Here is a 12,874-nt window from a genome sequence, read left to right as displayed (position 1 = left end):
TAAATTTAATTGAATTGGTAGAAGCCCAATTCAATTAATTTTAGAGGGGGAGGTGAGCATTTGATTACTACACCCCATTGCCACATCATATAGTCACACTTTGTGCATGTCCTTCATGCTTTACATGCCTCATGACACCTAAGCACACTTAGTGGAGAATCTTGGAATTGATCTTAAATTAGTGGGCTGAACCATAACTAAAATTCACTAATCATAATTAGTGAAATTTTGGCTCCAAAGTTTGGCTCCACAAATTTAATTCCAAATTCAAGTAAAATTTGAATTGAAATTCAAATTTCCCTCCAATTTTGTGTGACACTTAGGCTATAAATAGAGGTCATGTGTGTGCATTTTTTTGGAACTTTGATCATTTGAATATTAAACTTTAGATTTTAGAGCACAAAATTTCGTGCTCCTTTCTTCCTCTCCCTTCATTCATTTCCTTCTTCCTCCAAGCTCTTATCCATGGCCTCCTATGGTGGTGAGCTTCTTCTAGACTCATCTTCTCCTTGAAGTAGCGTCTCCTCTCTCTCTTCCTTCTCCATTCCGCTGCCATTCATCTTCCAAGAAGCAAAAGAATCCATTGATGAAGAAGATCCTAGGCTTACAAGCTCAAATGGAGCTTACATCACTAGGGGGCTTGTCACCTGGTTGGGAACACCTTTGGGCTCCCAGGCTGATCACCTATGGGAGGGGGGCTGTTACATGCACAACCGGGTGGTCTCGACAAACTCAGCACATTTCCCTAAGTGAGAGTATCGTGTGGACACGCTTAGGCTATTTCCTGATATTTGGTTGTTGTTGGTACGTACCACATTGCATCTGAGTGTTGAGTCAGGTGCATGCATCATTCTGTGCAGTCTTGATTGGGTCCGTGGATGGATGATGAGTAATTGTTGGATGTGGATGATGAATACTTTTTGGATATGAGTGTTGAATAATTGTTGTTGTGTATGCTCATCATGTTTGCCTATGTTCCTTGCTAATTGTGGTTATTTAGAATTGGTATTGGTTCTTTTTATAATGAACTCACCCTTGCAATTTTGTATCGTGTGGTTAATACCTGTGATGATCACGAACATTGTTCGTGGGAGCAGAATGACAACAGCAGGGTGTAGGAAGTGAAATTCTGGTGAGGAGCCGCTGAGCCGACGTGATGACATTGGCATTATTTTAGGAGGGAGTTGTGTTTTGTGATCAACTCCTCCATAGTTGGTTTTGAAGTTTTATTTTATTGAATCAAAGATGTAAACTTTATATTTTAATTATATTTATGAACATATTTAATTTTTGTTTATGTGTATGACGTGTACCGAGTTACTGCTTCTATATAATTATGTGTATTCACTTAAGTAATGGCGTGTTGTTGGATGAATGCATGTTGTGACAAAATTACTTTGGTTTTTATAAGCAAAATTAAGGGAGTTTTTTTATACATATTGAAATTAGTGTATATTAGAGTGTGGATATCGTAGAGACGAGGTGGGTCGTTACAAGGGTAGCCTGGCCTGGGACCCAACCTTCTCTTCACAAGGAAGATGATGGTTCCACCGCCCAGGTACCGCAGCATATAGAGGATGAGTCATCCGAGGCCACCATTCCAGAGCCATTCATGGTAGAGGAGGAGGCAGGTGAGACAGGAAGTTGCTGCTACTTCTGAGAGGTCTCGAGAGGTCACATCAGATCCACCCACACTAGTGGTGGACCTATCCTCACCTCAGCATTCAGTGTTGGATCAAGTGGCCTCGGAATAATTAAGAAAGGGGGGTTGAATTAGTTATTAATGTGTCTTGACTAATTAAAAATTATCCTTCTTAATATTACTAGATTTAATTAGGCTTTACTACTAAGTTATGAGGAAGTAAAGAACAAAAACAATAACTTAGAAAAAAGTAAAGCATAAATAAAAGTACATAGCAGAAAAGTAAAGAGTGTAGGGAAGAAGAAGACAAACATAAGATTTATACTGGTTCGGCAACAACCCATGCCTACATCCAATCCCCAAGCAACCACTGGTTCTTGAGATTTCCAATAACCTTGTAAAATCCTTTACAAGCAAAGATCCACAAGGGATGTACCCTCCCTTGTTCTCTTTGAACAACCAAGTGGATGTACCCTCCACTTGAACTGATCCCAAGAGATGTACCCTCTTTTGTTCTCAGTATTACAACCCAAGTAGATGTACCCTCTACTTGTACCACAAAGGATGTACCCCCCAATGTGTTAAGACAAAGAATTCTCTCGTGATTAGTCCCTTGAATCTTTGTAAGGGGAAACAAAAGATATCTCAGGCGGTTAGTCCTTTGAAATATTTTGTTTAAAGGGAAGGGGAAGAATCAAAAGAATTCTCAGGCGGTTAGTCCTTTGAATCTTTTGAAAAAAAAGGGAGAAGGGAGAATCAAAAGAATTCTCAGGCGGTTAGTCCTTTGAATCTTTTTACAAAAGGGAGAAAGAAGAAAAGATAGCACACTTTTGTTTTCTGCAAAATTTCCACTTGTAGAAAAAACAAAGTTTTGAAAACAAAGTTTAGAAAGCCTTTTGCCAAAGAAAAAGCAATGGGCAATGGTTAGAGAAAGATTGTGAAAAACGATTGTTTGGAAGAATATATTATCTTTTGAACATGTGTCAAAGTCATGCTTTTATAGACTCTTCATGTCTGGTCAAAGAAACCACTGGAAGAGTTATGACTTTTGAGAAAACCATGTTAAGAGTTATAACTCTTAACTTTTTCTTTAAAATTATTCACTGGTAATCGATTACACAATGTATTTTATGAAAAGTTGTGACTCTTCAAAATTGGATTTGAATTCCAACATTCAAATTCACTTGTAATCGATTACTAATATAGTGTAATCGATTACACTATTTGAAAATCATTTTGCAACGTTACAAATCATTTGAAAACATTTTGAAAACCAAACTGGTCACTAGTAATCGATTACTGATAACTGGTAATCGATTACCAGAGAGTAATCACTTTGGTAACTTAGAAAATTTGAGAAAATTCTTTTGTAAAACAAACTGTGCTACTTGGTTTTTGAAAAATTCTTTTAATACTTATCCTTTATGAAGTCTTGACTTGTTGCTTCTTGATTTCTTCTCTTGAATCTTGAATCTTGGATTGGATTCTTGATGCTTGATCTTGAAGTCTTTAATTAATCACTTGGGCTTTTGGATTAAATGCATGATTGTGATGGAATTTGTGTTTCTTTTCATAAGTTTGAGCAAGTATGTATGTTAGACAAAGAAAGAACAAGTATGTGAACTTTTAATTAGAATTGTTAGTCAATAGACAGGTTGATTGAGAAAGAGAAGCTTGAACCATAACCAGTGAGAGTGTGATCTTAAACTGTGAGTGAAAAACTAGCTTTGAGTAATGGTCTTTGCATCAATCTCTAAAATCTAGAATGAAATGTATGAATGAGGAGATGATGAAGGTCATGATTGTGTATATACAAGCCAATTGACCAAAAAGCTTACCTTGAATGATAATTGTATCCTTTGCACCCTTTGTGAGCTAAATGATATTGTCAAAATTGAACCCTGAACTTAAATGATTATCTCCAGATACCTTGTTTAGATTCTAGGAGAGCAGATAGTTCAAGGAGAATTACCCCAAATTTGGGGGAGTGGAGTTGATTGGAATGTAAAGTAAAAGGTAAAGCATCAGCACACACAACAAATAAGTTTTGTGTGTTAAAAAAAACAATAAAAAAAATGTGTGTTGTTGTAAAAAGGTCAAAAGCAAATTAAAGTGAAAGGCTAGTGAGTAAGCTAATTGTATTGAAAAGATTACTCTGATAAGTGTAGGATTTGTGCTCTCTTAGAATCTAAGCCTTTGAATCCTAGAAAAAACAATGATTTTTTGTAGCCAAGCCTCACTACAAGCCTGTGAAAAGTCCTTTTGATTCTGTTTATGCATTCTTGACTTGATGACATGAGATGAAGTTCAAAGATTGGACCTCTTGCTAGTTGTTATTAATGAATAGCTTAAACACTTGTGCTTAAGTGAAACAGAAGCCATGAGACTGTGGTTTAAGCTACTTTCCTTGATATTTGTCTTATGCCTAACTTCATCTAATTGTACAGATTACATTTTATTCTTCTCTTTGAATAACTGCATGCTTTGTGAAAGACAACTTATGAGGGCATTTTGCTTTATTCTTTTATCATGCAATCAGTAACTTGTGTTGCATACACATTTGTACACAGTCACTGCATGTTATTGCCACTTGGGGACCAGTGAGTTGTTCTATGTTTGCTTGAGGACAAGCAAAACTGTAAATTTGGGGGAGTTTGTTAGTCGATGAATACGACTAACTTTTGTGTATAAAACTTGTGTAAATTGTATCAAATCTCCTCCAATTTATGGTTGTTTTGTAGTATTGTAATTACTTTTTGTTAAAGATAGGTAATAAGTACTTAGTATTTCCATTTTGTGTGTTTAATAACCATTTCCTCTCAATTTCAGGTTAATTAGGAAAGTTTGTGAAGTGCTGATTTTCATCCTCTCGCTAAGCCAATCTTCTGGCTTAGCAAGCCAACCGCTGAGCTCAACACTCCTCGGCTGAGCGCGAGGAAGAATCTCGAAGAAGGATGAGCTGTGCATGTTCACTGAGCGAAGGGTCATCCCGCTAAGCGCACTGCTTCAATCCATCCGCTAAGCAAGAAAAGCACGCGCTAAGTCGAAATCCACTAATGCGCGCTAAGCGGTTCAGAGTTACGCTAAGCGTGCTAGCACAAACAAAGCCACCTATTTAAGCCTGAAATCAGATTTTGGAGAGGAGTTTGGCCTTTTCTTGAAGCTTCTGCATGTCTAGAGATTTCTAGAGAGAGAAAGGTCTAAGTTCTAGAGAGTTTTGAGATTTTGTTGTGCGAACACCTATAGAGAACCGAGCTTGGAAAGGAAGTCGTCTTGAGAGCATGAGATGAGTCTGTGAGTGATTGTAAGGTTCTAGAGGTGAAGGAGACATCCTCACCGCTTGTATTCCTTCAATCCTTCATTTTTCTCTACTCTTTGTTGTAAAGGAAGCTTCCCAGTTATGGAGAACTAAATCCTTTGTTGGTTCTTCCTTGTAGGTACTTGATGTAAATACTTGTATATCTATTTAATGATGTTTTGTGTGTTCACTATGCTATCAGAACTTCATTCTAGCATGCTTTTGCCTTGATGCATGTGTTGTTAGGATCATTCAACAGTGGAAACTGGTCTGCTTCTTAGAACTTGATAGGACAGGGCTAGTTTATAGTATTATCACGAGGGATTAGGGTACGGTAACCTAGTTGTTGTATGCTTGTCTTAATGTGGTTCTAGTCAAGTTTAGTCCAACAAGAGGAATCTGAGGACGATGCTTGATCGGGATTAGGCTAGACTATCATGAGGAATCAGGGTTTAGCATTTCAGGAGACACCATAGAACACATGAGCATTGTTAAGTAGAGAATATCCTTTTAACATCAGGCACCTACTAGGAAGACCAATGTGTTGCCTACTTGTCTTTACGCATCATTACTCACGTGATTTTCCTTTTAATAGTTAGTTTACATACCTGTACATAATCCACACATCTCTTTTCATACTAGACACATTTTCACTGAAGTAGTTTTACCAAGTAACACAAGTTCCTCGAGATTTCGATACTCGGTTCTTACCAATTTATATTACTTGCGCAATCCGATGCGCTTGCCGCGATCAAACACCCTCATCCCCTTTTCTCGTGTGACGGGGCTTTTTGCTCCCTAAACTTCAATTCTTCGTATCTCACTCATATCTTAACCAAATCGCTTCAAACGAAGCACAATCTTCATCTTTTTCAATTCTCTTTCAATCCCGCCGATCAAAATCAACTGAAACATCTTCAAATGGCAAAATCATCAAAGAAGCAAAAAGGATCTTCCTGCACCACCACCGCTGCTGGCCACTGCCACCAAGGAACTTCTGGAGACCCACCCACACCAGTTCCTCCTTCTCTTTCATCTCCATGATCATCTACAGTATTTTCTTCAGATGATCAGCGTCAAAGGTACTACTCTCAATTCTGTAATAGAGTCATTCTAGACCCTAAGTACCTTGATCTTGAATTTTTTGATGAAGAAACATTTGATTGTTACCAAGAGTTTCAAAATTCTGCTTTGATTGATTTCATGACTCTGAAACTGCCCTACTTTCCTAACTTAGTTAAGGTTTTCTATAATAATTTGAAAATTCAGGATGGTATTCTTTACTCTGAGGTGCATAATATTCCCATTGCTATTGATCAGCCCTTGTTCTATTCTTTGACTAAACTGCCCAGTCAAGGTGTTCCTTTTGAGGGCATCCTTGTTGATGACTGGAAATTTGATTATTCTAGTCATGATGCTTGTAGAATGGTCTACAATGACTAGGCTGACATGACCGACAGATTACTTGTTGGGTCACTAACTTTTGATTGTTGCATCATGCATTATATCATTGTTCGTATTTTGCTTCCTCGGTCTTCAAACCTTGCCCAAGCCTCTGAAGAGGATTTGATTCTGATGTGGGCTTTTCAAACTAGTCGTCAGATCGACTGGGCCCATTTAGTTCGGTACCGAATGCATAAGGCATTACGGGCCAATGCACCTCTGCCTTATCTTCACCTTGTTACTCTTTTTCTTCATCATTTCAATTTTCCTTTGGATTATGAACCATTTGTCAAGGTCAAAAGGTCTTTCTCAATTGGTGCTGGTGTGGTTACCTCCTTTGGTTATCGAAAGGATGTTGATGGTCAATGGGTTCGCAAATAGGACTTGCCACCGCCTATTCTCGACGAACGTACCCTATCTACTCCACCACAAAGGGCTGATTCCACTTCTCTTCTGACTGAAGTACTCACAAAGCTTTGCGACCTTTGAGATTTTATGGGTGAGCGCTTCAATGCCATGGACACCAGGATTACTAGGCTTGCAGATGATATGAGCTTCATCAGGCGTTGCTTCAATCCCCCAGTCGACTTTTAGTTATCTTTCTTATATTTTATTTCCTTAGGCTTTATGGTTATTTCTTTCGCCTTGTATTTTTGCTTTCATTAGTACTTTTGTTATGATTGTCTTGGATATTTATCATTCTGTTTTGGTTTGTGTTTTGGTATTTTAAGACTTTGATTTGGCTGATTAAGACTTGTTTGGTTAATTCTATGGATTGACTTAGTTTATGATTACATTGTGCTCTACTTTTGATGAAGCCTTAGTTCCTTTCTCCATACGTTTTTGGCTTTTTGATGTTGCCAAAGGGGGAGAGAACTTAAGGGGGTAGTTATTATGAACTTAGGCGTAAATTCTAATCTTAAAGGGGAGTAAGGGTTATGAGCACGCATTATCAATTGTATATCATTTATCTTGATTTCAGATTATTGTCATCATTAAAAAAGGGGAGACTTTAGAAGCAAATATGAAATGAAGTTTTATGAAGTTTTGATGATGCCAAAGATAAGTGCTTCTCACGTTTGATCCAAGTCAAGAATCCAGAAATTCAAGATAATTGATGAACTTAGTTCCTAGAATCTAAGGAAGAGTTTCTTTATTGATAATGCACAGGTTTGACCAATGGATATTTTCCAAAAGTTTTTCTGAGATTTCATAAATATGATATTTACTCTCTGATAATCGATTACCAGAGGTTGTAATCGATTACTAGTGGCCAAAATAATTTCTGAAATGCTCTTACGAAATTTGAATTTGAATTTTAAGCCTGTAATCAATTACACAAGGCTTGTGTGTAATCGATTACCAGACATGAAAATTCAAATTTCAAATCTGAAGAGTCAAAACTCTTCATAAACTAACTGTGTAATCAATTACAACTGTTATGTAATCGATTACCAGTAAGGAATTTTTTAAAATAACTCCCAAGAGTCACAACTGTTCAAGAAGTTTTTGAATGGTCATCAACGACCTATAAATAGGAGACTTGGAACACGAAATTCCTTAGAGAGTTTTCCTGAACAAATTGTCTTATCCTCTCACTACCAAATTGTCTTAAAACTCTAAAAAAGAATTCCTTGGCCACAACACATGCAAATTCAATAAGGAATCTTGAGTGATCTTCAATTGTAATATCTTTCTCTTCAAGAGAGAATCCTTCTTCTTCTTCTTCTTCTTCAAAGAGATTGATTAAGGGACCGAGGGTCTCTTAAGTTGTAAGGTTATTTGAACACAAGGGAAGAGTTGTCCTTGTGTGGTTCAGAGTTTTGTAAAAGGATTTTACAAGATAGTGAAAATCTCAAGCGAGTTGCTTGGGGACTGGACGTAGGCACATGGCGTAGCCGAACCAGTATAAAAACTGAGTTTGCATTCTCTCTTCACTTAAACTTCTTTTACTTTATTGGAGTTTATATTTCGCTTTAAAGAAGTTTATTTTGAATTGTTCTTGAAATAATTCATAATTAGGGTTTCATTATTAATTAAAAAGAGAGTTAAATTTTAATTGGGAATAATTTAGTATTTTAATTCAACCCCCCTTCTTAAGATACTAAAGTCACTTATCTAACAAATTGAAACCTATTAAAATTGATTACTTTCAGTAAATTTTAACCAATTATAAAAGAATCTTTGAGAAAAAATGTTAAAAGAAAAAGTCAACATCATTCCTCAAAAAATCATTTATCATTCACGCAAATTTGACCGAGGTTAGTCATTAAGGTAGACATGATTAAGGTTGGTCTGGAATGTAACCCTGTTGCATATGCCTTATGATAAGCAATCTTTTTTATCCTATAAGTCTTCCAACTTACTAGGACACGGCAGTGCACGCACAAAACTAACTAATTAATTAGTTTTGTGGGTGGTTATAGCCGCCAAAACGGACATGGCAGTTGAAATCTCTGCATTATTCAGAAACCTTCTTTTAGGAAAACAGTGAACAAAAAGTCGCGCGCTACATGACGAAATATTTCATGAAAAACATTGATAAAGGAGATTCAATTTCAATAATGTTAGAAAATATATCTGGAATCTTAACACATAAAGATGCATAATACAACATGTTTTCAACACTCCATTTGAAATCTATGCATTGTTCAGAAACCTTTTTTAGGAAAACAGTGAAGAAAAAGTTCTGACGAAATATTTATGAAAAACATAATACATCTAGAATGTGCCCACATAAAGATGCATAATATCATATAACATATTCTCAACACATTTAATCATAGATTTTAAGCATGAATCAATATTCTCAAAATCTTGTTTTGGACCCACGAAGGAAAGAACTAAGGAAAGTATTACTTTCTGTTACAACTAGTGCATATTCCGATACACGGGAAAAATTATACATAGGGGATTAATATTTAAAAAAAATTAAAATTAAAAAAAAAATATTTTTATAAATATTAATTATTTGTGGAGTTATAAATTTTATCTATGCAATAATAAATTGAACACTCCCGATTGCAGTGAGATTTGTTTATTATTTTTTAAAAAGTTATTTGTTTATAAATATTATTGCAATATAGTTTCAGACTTTTTAAAATAAATTTCAGATTCTATATGTTATTATTTAATTACTATAAAGATTATTTATTTATAAGAATTACTATGTGTTACTATTTTCGTGTTTTATTAGGGAACTAAGCTTTTTATGTTACTAATTACTAGGCTAGGTGTAAAAGAAAAAAGTTGTAAAAAAACTACTACTTGCTACTTTTCACATGTTGTTAGTTTTTTTTTCCGTTCTATAAAAATATAGGAAGACATTATTTTTAGGCTTAATTACATTTTTATTCTCAATTTTTTAATTTTTTAAATTTTATTCTAACAAATTAATTTGTCTCATTTTATTTTCAACTTTTAAGAAACTTATAAATTTTACATCGATCATTCATTCATTAATATTAACGTGATATTTTACAAAAAAATTTAAATGTTTATCAAATTAAATTAAATGATCGAATAAGAATAACATAGAAGTTTTAATTATCATCCTCTCTCATATGAATGTTTTAGTGGGAAACTCAATTAAAAACTGAATCCTAAAAATGTTAGATTCTTGAAAATGAATTTTAAAATATACATATCAAATATAGAAGTTTAAGATTCTCAACCTATTTTAAAATATGCATATCAAATATAGAAGTTTAAGATTCTCAACCTATTATTGATACCTAAGAAACATGAAAGAATCCCTATATCAAACGCTCCTTAGTTAAAACACTAAAACAAAAAGAGAAATAAGAGTCTACTGGAATGATACTAAAAATATATCAAAATACTTACTCTCCTAACATTTAGCTGAAGTTTATATTTTTCTGAATAAAAAAATATAAACTTCAATGGTCAACGGTTAAAAACGATAATATAGTATTAATATTAACTAATAGCTATATGTAGTATTGAATTTAAAAACAATTTTTATCATTTAATTTAACTAATTTAATATAATTTGATTAGGTATTAAGTTATTTAGTAAAATTCACATTTCATATAGTAGCATGTAAAATCCTATATTATTTATTTTAAAATATGTAGCTTTAATTGTGGTTATTTTAAATTTAATTATATATTTATTAAAATTTATAAATATATTTATAATATACTTTCAATTCACAATTTTTTAAAATAAATTCAACATTATCCTATTTTAAATTATTTACAATTTTTTTTTAACACAAATCATAATAAATCTTACCACAAAATCTGTGCTATTTGATGACACTCTTTTTTTAATTTATAATTAATTTGGTACCGCCACAATTATAGGAATGTAATTAAATGACATTGAAATCACGATTGTGTGAATTAATTGGTACTGTTTGGCTACACTCTTTTTATTAAATATCCCAAAATTTAAATTCTATATTACTCGTTAATTACTCTTTTAATTCATTTTAAATGTGAATTATAAGGGATATTGTTTTTATCACTCTTTTAATTTATTTTTCCAAAATTCTTTTAAACTCATGATTTTATGTTACATTAAATGTTACTCTTTTAATTCATTTAAAATTATGAACATAACATTAAACTTTTGGGGTTAAAAATTAACTAATATCCTATCGTATATTAATAATTAATAATTATTTTAACTTGACGAAGAAGTCATTTTGAAGCATTTCATAGTTTAACTCTACTTAAAAAAATGATAATGTGGGTGAGACAAATAAGATTATTTCAGTTAATTAAGCAAAATCAAATTACTTGCACTCATAAAAGAAATGAAGATGATAAAGGCCACAATTCTGATAAAGCATCTTTCAGCAAAATCATTTGATGATAATAGTTAAATTCATATGAGTATAAAAAAAAGCTTAAAAATTGAACATAACGTTGTAGCTCTATGGCTTACTGAACAAAATAAACTGCATGTGAAATATTATCAATAACAACTTTGATAACATAGAGCTTTGGATAGAACCTATGAAAAAATAGAGCATGTTGACCATGATAGTCAATCTCGAGATTCTTTCCCAACTGAGAAAGGGGTCATAGAATCGTAAATTTGAAATCACAACTCGAAAGTAAATTCTACAAGACTTATTAAATTAAATACATGCATATAAATTCTGATATATGCATCTAACATAGTAAAATTATGATAAAAAAAACACTTATACCATACACCAAATACTTAAATAAGCTTAAATCTACAGTCAAATTCATAAGCATAAGTAAGTCAACGACTAAACAAACTCCATACAAAATTCATAAAGAAGTAAATGACAAAAGGAAACAAACCAAATTAAAATATTGCACTAATGCTAAGTGCCTACTCCAAGTAATTACTATTAGCAGTGGCGAATCTAAGACCCTAAGTCAATGGGGGCAATTTACTTTTTAAATAATATAAATTAATAATAATTATCATTATGCATATAAAGATAAAGACATAAGTACCAAAATTATAAAATTTTAATGTATTTATTCAAATAAATTTCATACCTTATAGTTGTTCTCTATGTGATTTCATGTTTTGAAATCGTTGAATGATTAGTTCATTGTCAATCTATAAATTCATCAAACATAATTAATATATAATTATATTATTTATATATTAAACTTAAGGGGAAAAAAATAAAAAGATTTGTAAAAAAACATATTATCAGATACTGAGAGACATGTTTATAAGTTATAACAGTTATTGGTAATTTGGTACCTAAATCTTTCTTTGCTTGTTGAGTTGTTGTGATTTTCCTTGCTCTTGTAGACTTGCAGAGTTACAGCCTCATATAACTCTCATCAGCTCATGAGCTCTCTATTTTTCTAACTCCTCTATGCAAACATGTGGGAGAGTTTAAAGTAAAAGCGGAACAACCCACTAGAAAAAGTGAAAATAGAAGTGGAAGAGACAAATAATTTAAAATAATAAAAGAGAAACAAGAAACTGTCCACTAGAGAACAAATGTGAAAGTAGAAGTGGAAGAGACAAATAATTTAAAATAATAAAAGAGAAACAAGAAACTGCCCACTAGAAAACGTGAAAGTAGAAGTTGAAGAGACAAATAATTTAAAATAATGAAAGAGAAACAAGAAACGTGTGAGAGAAGGGTAGAAAAAGATAAAATTTTATTGAGGGGATGCACCAATCATCATCACTAACATAGAAGCCATAAGCCTTTTTCTTTATTCAGGGGGTGCACCTGCCTACCCTGGGATACACGTGGGTCCGCCACTGACTATTAGATAATATGTTTTTTACATCGATTATTTATGACTTTCTACATTAGTTTTTAACCAATATTGAAAGTATTGATGTTGAAAGTATTATCGTTAACATCGGTTTTTCAAAACCAATGTTAACGTAAAATTAACAACATCGGTTATTTAAATAACTAATGTTATATAATAAGAATTACACCAAAAAAATGTATGAATGTTGAAGTTTACATCGATTTTCTACAAAAACCAATGTTAACATATACGTT

The sequence above is a fragment of the Glycine max genome, chromosome 19, assembly GCF_000004515.6.
Source record: "Glycine max cultivar Williams 82 chromosome 19, Glycine_max_v4.0, whole genome shotgun sequence".
Taxonomy (NCBI): domain Eukaryota; kingdom Viridiplantae; phylum Streptophyta; class Magnoliopsida; order Fabales; family Fabaceae; genus Glycine; species Glycine max.
This window is presented reverse-complemented; position numbering follows the sequence as displayed.